Source organism: Papio anubis, unplaced genomic scaffold (genome assembly GCF_008728515.1).
Source record: "Papio anubis isolate 15944 unplaced genomic scaffold, Panubis1.0 scaffold285, whole genome shotgun sequence".
In the NCBI taxonomy this organism is placed as follows: domain Eukaryota; kingdom Metazoa; phylum Chordata; class Mammalia; order Primates; family Cercopithecidae; genus Papio; species Papio anubis.
The window spans coordinates 90658-99354 of NW_022162944.1; the positions used below are offsets into that span (position 1 = coordinate 90658).

The 8697-nt window shown below is 39.3% G+C and overlaps 1 protein-coding gene across 1 annotated transcript in view; it reads right to left on the reverse strand.

Annotated features, from left to right (window-relative positions):
• The window catches only part of LOC116272968 (serine/threonine-protein phosphatase 2A 55 kDa regulatory subunit B alpha isoform), a 45512-nt gene extending 38418 nt beyond the window's left edge, over positions 1–7094 (reverse strand). The window contains exon 1 of the mRNA XM_031661884.1: positions 6083–7094. The gene's annotated coding sequence lies outside the window, so the exon portion shown is untranslated. The remainder of the gene's footprint in view (positions 1–6082) is intronic.
• Between the last annotated feature and the right edge of the window lie 1603 nt (positions 7095–8697).

Below are 8697 nucleotides of genomic sequence, written 5' to 3' on the forward strand. Positions count from 1 at the left end.
TTCTATAAATCTCTGGATGATGAATAAAAGGGATAATGTGTAAGTATTCAGTTTATTGCCTCTTTTTCATTGTCAAAATGTCTGTGTCAAGTAAAATATTTAGAGCCAAACAACATCAACTTTATACTACTTATTAATGACCACATTACAGTTACTGCTTGTCCCTATAACCAAACTTTTAAATATTTATTCAGCACCTGCTACATTCAAGGCACTGGGTGATAACACATTCTAAATTCCACCCCCTAATGTGGCTAAGAGAAAACATTGTAACCCCTACAGATGAAGCATTAACCAATAAAGGATTGAGTAAATGTTTAAGAAAACCAAAGAGTATCCTAAGGCAAAACAAACAATTACAGCATGAATTACAAGACATAAAGACCAAGTCAATATGTAAATGCCTGTTTTTAAAAAATAAAAATAAAGGAGGGGAGGAAACAACTGAGAGGAATTGCTTAAATATTTTTTTCTTTTTTCAAAAGATACTTTGATATCAATTTGTACCTTTTTTTTTTTTTTTTTTTTTTTTTTTTGTTTTTTTTTTTTTCTGTCACCCAGGCTGGAATGCAGTGGCAGGATCTCAGCTCACTGCAACCTCTGCCTCCCGGGTTGAAACAATTCTCCCTGCCTCAGTCTCTTGAGTAGTTGGGATTATAGGTGTGCACCACCACACCCAGCTAATTTTTTTGTATTTTGTATTTCAGGGTTTCACTATGTTGGCCAGCTTGCTCTTGAACTCCTGGCCTCAAGTGATCCTCCCGCCTCAGCCTTCCAAAGTATTGGGACTACAGGCATGAGCCACTGCGTCTGACCTGTTTAAGTATTTTTAACCATCTGATTTATCGATTTACAGATTCCTGAAAGCGCAATTTGAAACAGCTGATCTAGGCTCCATTCCTTAAGATGCTGACAAACCCTATTCTGTTATTTCCCTCAATATGATTAGGCTTTACAGTGAAACATTAACAATTTAAAAGCTTAAAACTCATAAAACACTCTAAACATTGCTGTAGCAAATAAGGAACACTGAAAATCCAGAAATATCTGTTTAATACAACACAAAATAGCATAAATCTTAAGATAACCATGAGGTTCGCGAAAATTCTATGAGTAACCACTATCTCTTAAAATTCTGTATTCCAAATACAGTCACAAAGTGCTGCATTTGTGTAAAGAGCAAGTATCTGCAAACAAACGGGGCTGCCAATGTAGTATTCTAATAAGAAATTAAATGTTCATACCTGGAAGAAAATGCTCTTATCAAGTTGGCTATAATGTATCTTCTCTTTCCACAAATAACATCTGACTTCCCATAAAGCTCTACGAGGTAATCAGTCTCCTCAAATTTTTGTTATATTTCAGTAAAAATACAAAAATTAACAAAGAACACTAAGACTATATAAACAAAGGCACTCAGAAAAAGTACCCAATAAAAAAGTGTAATTTTTACTACTACTACTTTCAAGAGGTTAAAGACAAAAATCAAAAATTAAAAATCTGGTAACTGGTCTTGTTTCTGGCCACGAAGGAGTTAAGATAACCTGAATTTATTGTCCTGCTGTGAAAGACTAGAAAACTGAAAAGAGTATATGAAACTGGTTTTCAGACAACGGACAATGATATGTGTGGGGTGGAGAACTGTTAACTCTTAGAAAAGGAAAAGAAAGTGATCCCTGTATAGCTCTTGCTTACTGACTGGAAGGACCAAGACAGCATGGTGAGAGTTATGAGGAATCCAGAGGCCAGAAAGTTAAAGCAGCTAAAAGGTAAACGCAGAGTACCCCAAAAAAGGCATCTACAGGCAGCTCACTTAGAATCTTTGGCTGAATACTGATCTGGGCATCTATGAAGTGACATACGAGGGCTCTGAAAACTTAGGGTTCCCACCAGCCATCGAAGAGAAATCCCCACCAGCAGGCAGAGTTCTCAGGAGTGTCACACCTTAGTCATCAGGCTAAATCAGCACTAAAGACTAAACTTGTCCTAAACATTTGATTCTTGGAAAGGATCAAATCTATCCCAAGTATCTTAACTATGTGCTACAACAAAATCCAACACTCTACAATGTAAATTCACACTCTCTGGTTTCCAATCTGAAATTACCAGGAATATAAACAAGCAGGAAAATACAACCCATAATCAGAAGAAAAACCAATGGAAACAGAGCCAGAAGTGACAAAAATGAAAGAATTAAGCTCCTAGCAGACACGGACCAAAAACAGCTTTTGTAAATATGCTCCGTATGATCAAGAATAAATCATCGGCCAGGCACGGTGGCTCACGCCAGCAGTCCCAGCATTGAGGTGAGTGGATCACTTGAAGTCAAGAGTTTGAGATCAGCAGCCTGGCCAACGTGGTGAAACCCTGTCTCTACTAAAAAAAAAAAAAAAAAAAAAAAAAAAATTAGCAAGACGCAGTAGTGTGCTCCTGTAATCCCAGCTACTCAGGAGGCTGAGGTGGGAGGATTGCCTGAACGTGGGAGGGTCGCTTGAACCCGGGAGGAGGAAGTTGCAGTAAGCCAAGATTGTGCCACTGCACTCCAGCCTGGGCGACAGAACCAGACTAGGTCTCAAAAAAAGAAAAAAGAATAAATCAACATGATGAGAAATAAAAAACGAAAGACAAAAATGTGACTAAAAATAAAAAACATTATTTGAAGTGAAAGATACATTGGCTAGGACTAACAGATTAAATACTGTAGTGGAAAGTATCAAGAAGTTGAAGAACTACCCTATAATCAAAACAAAATAAAGCAAAGAGAGGGAGGAAAAAGTAACCAGGACCTAACTTGTGGGATAACATCAAGTGTTCTAACGTAACTATCACTGCAGTCCTGGGAAGGGGCAGGGCGGGACTACTTGAAAATATGATGACTAAATGTAAATACTCAAGACATGATGACACTGTATGCAGAGTACTCAACACGAAGGGTTCAGTGATAAATGTAGACTTACTCGGTTATATAGCACCCACAACTCAAAATCCATTAGCAGCATTGCAGTAGTGATGTGACTTTGCAAAATTTGAAGAATTCTTTTAAAAAATCCCAAAACTTCAAAGTATAACTTTCCCTTGATTTACATAGTAACCCTTGGTACAAAAAGTTGTGGCCTCTATCCCCCGAAAAAAACCAAGCTTTTTTCCAGCATCATGAATATTTGGCAGTATATTCTAAGCTATGCAGACCATGGAACAATATTTCTTGTTCAAAACTGTCCTGCAAACTGCCAAATAGCTAGCATACTTGGCCCATGCCTAATAGATACAGATGATGTCCCTAGTGTCTGGTCCAATTTTTTAAAAAAGAATTAAACAGGAAAAGGGGTTTTATATTATGTAGGTAGGTAGATAAAAGGTATGGTGAAAATGTAACAGTCATAAATTTTTATGCCCAACGCCCAACACAGATTTTAACTTTACAATTTCAGGGTTACTAGGAATAAGGAGCTGATAAAAATGTAGTAGAAGACAGGATAGGAACAGGGATGGGAGCTGGGAGGGAGAAGGGATAAACACCTAAAAAATATAACTGACAAATACACACACAGGAAACTTACACCAAATTAAAAGTATATACTTCTTCTAAAAAGGTATGCAATTAAATACACCAAGTCACAGAGAAACTCTAAGAAATCAAATTATAAACACCATACTGTCTAACCACAATAAAATAGCTGAAGATTAACAGCCAATGATTAAATCAACTACTTAGTAACCTTAAAATTAGTACAGCAATAAAGGTAATTTAAAAAGTTTTATAGGAATCTAAATATGTAAATTTTTTTTTTTTTTTTTTTTGAGACGGAGTCTCGCTCTGTCGCCCAGGCTGGAGTGCAGTGGCCGGATCTCAGCTCACTGCAAGCTCCGCCTCCTGGGTTCACGCCATTCTCCTGCCTCAGCCTCCCGAGTAGCTGGGACTACAGGCGCCCGCCACCTCGCCCAGCTAGTTTTTTTGTATTTTTTAGTAGAGACGGGGTTTCACCGTGTTAGCCAGGATGGTCTCGATCTCCTGACCTCGTGATCCGCCCGTCTCGGCCTCCCAAAGTGCTGGGATTACAGGCTTGTGCCACCACGCCCGGCCTGTAAATATTTAAGATAGCATTACGTTCATAAAAAATGATACGATGATCACTATAAACTAACCAATTCACAAAAAATAAAGTGTAAGAAACCCTGAAATCCCACCACTGGAAGAGTCATTTAGCAGACTCATGCAAATTGCAAATTATATATCAGATGTGTTTATATACAATATGATTTTTAAAGATCACTTGTAGTAATGAGATTATCGTAACATAGGTTTTTAATTAAAATTAACTTCATTTTTTAATCTCACAAACTACTTTGTAGAAAAAGGATAATCATCACTCTTAGCCCCACTTCTGAGGGAACCACTATTATTTTAGTAAATATTCCTCTGCTGTCCGGCCATGTGTGCTTGCACATGCCTAGTACAAAAAAAATAACAGGTCTCTAAGAACACAGTCCACGATGTATCACCGAGTTTTTAAAAAGTTACAAAGCACGTTTGATCCCGTTTGTATAAATTAAATAAAACAATCAAGGAATTACGGAATAGTTACCAGAACTCGGAAAGAGAAACCAGGTAACAGATATGTGATAGCCATATGCAGAAAAGTAACCATGGAAACTTTGATAATAGATGGATTTCTACGAGGTGGAAAAATGATATGCCACTACACACCACTGCAATGATTAAGATTTTTTAGAAAGAGGCAATACTTAGTGCAGGTATTGGGCAATTACTTTCACATATTTCTGCTGGGAATGCAACTCTTACATATTAATATTACCACAAAATCACTTCTCTGTCATTCTATAGTTCATACTAAGTTTTTAGAATTGAACTCTCTCAGTGAGTTCTATAAAGAAGTATAAATATATTGAGAACAAAAGGACTAAATACAACAAAGGGTTAAACCCATAACTAACTCCTTGACATACATGGTTATGACTAAAATGTCTATCCTGCAATAATAGATGAATCATTTGGTAAACTGAGGCTCTAAAAAAGTTAAGAAACTGTATATGTCAGCTTACTCAGAGGTTTTAACATATGCCTGCATCTTGCATTTCCTAATATTAATCTTCTGGTACTCACTGGTTTTGTTCAGATGAAGGGGAGGAGTAGGTGAGAACACAGCTGGTACTACAGATCACCTTTACCTCTGTTCAATTCAAGGGTCTACTGTCAAAACATTCCGGCCCAAAACAGCACAGAAATCAGGTTCTCATCTTGATCTGGTTTGTTCCAATGGTTAGAATATACTATTTTGTTAGGTTACATGACCCATCTTCATGATCTTCTCAGCTGTATTTCTACACAGTAAATGAACTTTACAATTGGTCCCCCATAGCTAATTAGAATATGATTAACCCAAATTTCTTTTCAAAGGTACCAATTTCTTCCCAATACAAGAAAACATTTTACTGGATAATACATCTATAAAATGATAGTTTCTTGCTGAAAGGTAGCTTAGCTTTAGGTACGATCATTTCCCTACAGACCACTATGACGCTCTTTTATCACCGCTGGCCTCTAGAGGGAGCTTGAAGTTCTTGCTATTTTTCCCAAAGGGCAGGACACTCCTCCCAGCAATGTGAGATATTCAGGATTTAAGAACGTTTCACTGTAACGCCCTGAAGAGCAAGTGCAGTTTGTCCTTTAGGAATCCCTTCCTCCTTAAAAGTGAATAAGGCTTGACCTACTCATCTGTTCCTGACTGAACAGGTTCCAACCATTCCTTCCTCTCCCTTCAATACTCTTCAAACGCTCTCTCCCCACTTGGGATTAATTAACTTATTTATTTCTGTAACCTGAGGCTGAAGGGCAGGGAGGCAGTAGACACGGAGTAGCAAATGCTCCCTCTTGCTTATTACGTGAGTGCAGCAGGCAGGTGAGCTTCTACTTTCCTCACGTCACGGCACACCCTCGATTTCATGTTTACGTAACACACTCTAAAGAGAAGACAGAGCTGCTCTTGTCTGCCCAGGCACTCTAGTCACCTAAGACCCCACTCAGGCACCAGCTAACAAGGGCTGAGGGATCTTGGCACACCTGTAACACATTCTCAGGGTCCACAAGGTAACTTCCAAAGACGTGTACTGGAACCAGTTTCCCTTCTTTGTAACTTGTTCCTGGATAATCTGATATCCTGTTTGCATAAAATGGAAGGGAACCATATCCTACTGTAACCAAGAACAGAAAGATAAACAGTTGTTAATACATTTAGTCTAGAATTGTGGTTTTTTAAACAGACAATAAGCCTTGGTATATAACTGTTATATACGTTAGAAAGAAGAGCTCTAAATTGAGCATTCTGGACTTCAAATTAGTTATCATCTTCATTAGATGTTCCCCAACTGGCTAACTAACTTCACAAAAGCAAACCACCTCATTCAGTGGTCTTATTAAGTATAATGTAAATAGTTTCTCAAGGAGATTATACAAACATGTAGTAGAGCATGAAACTCTTGCATCTATGTATGCCTGATTAAGGTATTTTTATAATTAGAATGGGTATCTGGCTATTAGTATCTCCCTAAAATCGTTACAAAGTATGATTATTATGGCCATGCTATAAGAATCAGAAAGCACTTCACTGTCCATCTGTCTTGGTAGAGTCACATCCAATACAGTTTATTTCCTACCAGAACTGTTCCAGTGCACCCACAAACTGAAAACAAAGAGGCAGAATATTTAGAGAAAATGGTTGGAGTCTTCAAGGTATGTTACAAAACATTTTACAGATTTTATTCCAATGTCAAAAAGGAGTCCACTTGGGAATTTTAAGTAAAAGCAACCCAGTCAGACATACACCTTAGACGGCTCAAACTGAAGTGAAGGAGACTGAGAACTGGGAGGAACGTAAGCAAAGGGAAAACTGGAGACCAATCTGGAGTTACTCCAGAAATCCCGATTTAGCAACGATAGTGACCTGAGCCAGTAATAGTAAAATATGGTTATTATTAGACAGCAACATGTAACATTTACATAACAAGCCAACATGGTGGCTCACACCTGTAATCCCAGCATTTTGGGGGGCCAAGGCGGGAGGATCACTTGAGCTCAGAAGTTCAAGACTAGCTTGGGCAACATGGCGAAACCCCATCTCTACAAAAAATACAAAGTATTAGCCAGGCGTGGTGGTGCACACCTGTAGTCTCAGCTACTTGTGGGGCTGAGATGAGACGATGGCTTGAGCCCAGAAAACTGAGACTGCAGTGAGCCAAGATCATGCCACCACACTCCAGCCTGGGTGACAAGGTGAGGCCCTGTCTCAAAAAATAATAATAAAAATAAAAATTAGTAAAATTTACATACTATATGTAAGTTATTTAATCATCACAACAAACCTATTAAGTTGGCTGTATCAATATACCCATGTAATAAATAAAGAAAAGTGCCAAGGCCAAAGAGGGGTCATACATGAACAAACTTTAAGATACATTTCCAAAGTACATAAAACAAGGCTTGATAATTGATAAAGTGTGGACAGCTACAGACGATAGCCAAGAATAATGTCCAGGTACTTACGCAGCTGAATGCACATAATATCATTAATAGGCAGATATTTATCTTACATGAAATATTATTAAACAGCATCTAAACAGGGAATACAACTGTATTAGCCCGTTTTCAGGCCGCTGTTACAGACAGACCCAAGATTGGGAAGAAAAAGAGGTTTACTTGAACTTACAGTTCCACATGGCTGGGAAGGCCTCAGAATCGTGGTGGGAAGTGAAAGTTACTTCTTATATGGTGGCGGCAAGAGAAAAATGAGGAAGAACCAAAAGTGGAAACACCTGATAAACCCATCAAATCTCATGAGACTTATTCACTATCACGAGAATAGCACAGCAAAGACCAGCCTCCATGATTCAATTACCTCCCCATGGGTACCCCCCAACAACATGCGGGAATTCTGGGAGATACAATTCGAGTTGAGATTTGAATGGGGACACAGCAAAACCATTTATCATTCTGCCCCAACTCCTCCAAATCTCATGTCCTCACATTTTAAAACCAATCATGCCTTCCCAACAGTCCCCCAACGTCTTAACTCATTTCAGCATTCACTCAAAAGTCCACAGTACAAAGTTTCATCTGAGACAAGGCAAGTCCCTCTTGCCTATGACACGCCTGTAAAATCAAAAGCAAGCTAGTTACTTCCTAGATACAGTGGGGGTACAGGTATTGAGTAAATATAGCTATTTCAAGTGGGATAAAATGGCCAAAACAAAGGGGTTATAGGGCCCGTGCAAGTCTGAAATCCAGCGGCGCAGTCAAATTTTAAAGCTCCGAAATGATCTCCTTTGGCTCCAGATCTCACATCCAGGTCATGCTGATGCAAGAGGTGAGTTCCCATGGTCTTGGGCAGCTCTGCTCCTGTGGCTTTGCAGGGTACAGCCTCCCTCCTGGCTGCATTCACAGGCTGGCGTTGACTGTCTGCAGCTTTTCCAGGTGCATGGTGCAAGCTGTTGGTGGATCTACCATTCTGGAGTCTGGAGGACGGTAGCCCTCTTCTCACAGCTCAGTGAGGCAGTGCCCCAGTAGGGACTCTGTGTGGGGACTCCGACCCCACATTTCCCTTCGGCACTGTCCTAGCAGAGGTTCTCCATGGGGGCCCTGCCCCTGCAGCGAACTTCTCTCTGGGCATCCAGGCATTTCCA